This window comes from Rhagoletis zephyria, unplaced genomic scaffold (assembly GCF_001687245.7).
Source record: "Rhagoletis zephyria isolate East Lansing unplaced genomic scaffold, Rhagoletis_zephyria_1.1 Rzeph_scaffold_13510, whole genome shotgun sequence".
NCBI lineage: Eukaryota > Metazoa > Arthropoda > Insecta > Diptera > Tephritidae > Rhagoletis > Rhagoletis zephyria.
The window spans coordinates 367-2,215 of NW_016170581.1; the positions used below are offsets into that span (position 1 = coordinate 367).

General features: G+C 38.9%; 1 pseudogene; it reads right to left on the bottom strand.

Moving 5' to 3' along the window:
• Positions 1–933: 933 nt before the first annotated feature.
• On the bottom strand, positions 934–1,449 carry LOC108378177 (uncharacterized; annotated as a pseudogene).
• Between the last annotated feature and the right edge of the window lie 400 nt (positions 1,450–1,849).

Here is a 1,849-nt window from a genome sequence, read left to right on the forward strand (position 1 = left end):
TCTAGCCGGAAAACGGCTAAAATGGCGACACTGGTTTCGGCTGTCCCATAGTGTAATTTGAGTTTAACTTTTTAGACAGGTTGCCATTCTCTTCAAGCACCTCAAAAATATCTTAATTGTTGCATAGTATTTTAAGCACAACACTTCTTTTTAACTATATTCGACTTTTCAAATAGGTGGAACCCCTCCTAAAGGCAATTAAAAAATAAAGTTTATTCAAAACCATTTCGATTGATACCTATATTGGGGTAATTTATTTAACTTATTAAATAATTGGATTTTGATTTTCTTATATACATATGGCACAAAACTAAAACCATATTACACATGTACAGGGCAAGCCTTTTCATTTGACGCCTACCTCCTTTTTGGAAATCGAACGAAAGATACAGGTTTTATGACTTGGTGTTAAATATTTAATGTAAACATCCGCGGAAGCGATTATTTGAATTTGACACCTCGAACTCGATTAAGAAGTTGAAGAAAAAAAAAATAAAAATATATTTTGGAACATCGAATTTGCCCCACAGAATTTCGAATCGAATAATCGAATGGTTGGGCAATGTTCGAAATTCAAAAAAAATTAAAATTTAATTTCATACCCCCCACTAACCTTCCCTAGGGTGCCCTAAAAGAACGCGCATGTGAATCACAATGTGGTAGAGCACTTAACAATATCCAGTTCAAAGCGTGGTTTTGCTACGCATCGTACCGATTTCAGCATTGAGATCCAGTTCAGGCTCATCTGCAGGGTCTACACTGTGGTTGGCAGTGAAATTTATGGCGATGCTCTCCGTATCACTCATCTTGTTTAATTCCACATCACCGTCAACCAGCTTAACGCTGAAGCTATCCAAAGTGGTGGGATTCGTCGTAATAATTGNTAAAATAAAATTGAATTTCATACCCACCACTAACCTTCCCTAGGGTGCCCTAAAAGAACGCGCATGTGAATCACAATGTGGTAGAGCCCTTAACAATATCCACTTCAAAGCGTGGTTTTGCTACGCATCGTACCGATTTCAGCATTGAGATCCAGTTCAGGCTCATCTTCAGGGTCTACACTGTGGTTGGCAGTGAAATTTATGGCGATGCTCTCCGTATCACTCATCTTGTTTAATTCCACATCATCGTCAACCAGCTTAACGCTGAAGCTATCCAAAGTGGTGGGATTCGTCGTAATAATTGGTGATTTACGTTCAGCCAAAATTTCGTCAGTAAGGGATTCGACAAGCTCACGTTCACCCTTGGTGTGCATGTGCTTGGCGCCGCCGTAGCTCAAGCTGGGCTTTTGCAATGAACCCGAAGCTTCAGGATTTTCGAACATGTGCTAGAGCGTTCGAGTAAAATCATGCCTGCCAAATACATTTTTTTTGCTGCGTTCGATAAATTTGCAGCAATTAAACTGCTACCGAAACGAAGCACCGATTTTTTTGATACATTATTAATTTATTCCACTCAATTTAGTCAAGATTGCGTTGACAAATGCATCCGCTGCAGTCAACTCTTTTGTTTTAACCTCATGGGTGTTCATGTTGGTCTTATTTTTCCAGGAAAATAACACCAGCAGAAATTATGCCAAGCAACCTCCTGTAATTAAGAAAGAATTACATTCAAACATAGTTATATGATACAATATTTTACACATACTCACCTAACCTTCAGATTACACAACCGCCGCGTGCCAGAAAAAGTTAGTCTGTTCCTTTGAACTTCGGACTAAAACCTGTGGAACTGTCAAACTACAATTTTACGCTCTCAAATGAGAGTAAAAGGAGAACAGATGCAGAAGTGCATAGGAACGCAAAAAGCACTATTTCCTGTAAAAACGTCAGACGGTTTGTTTACA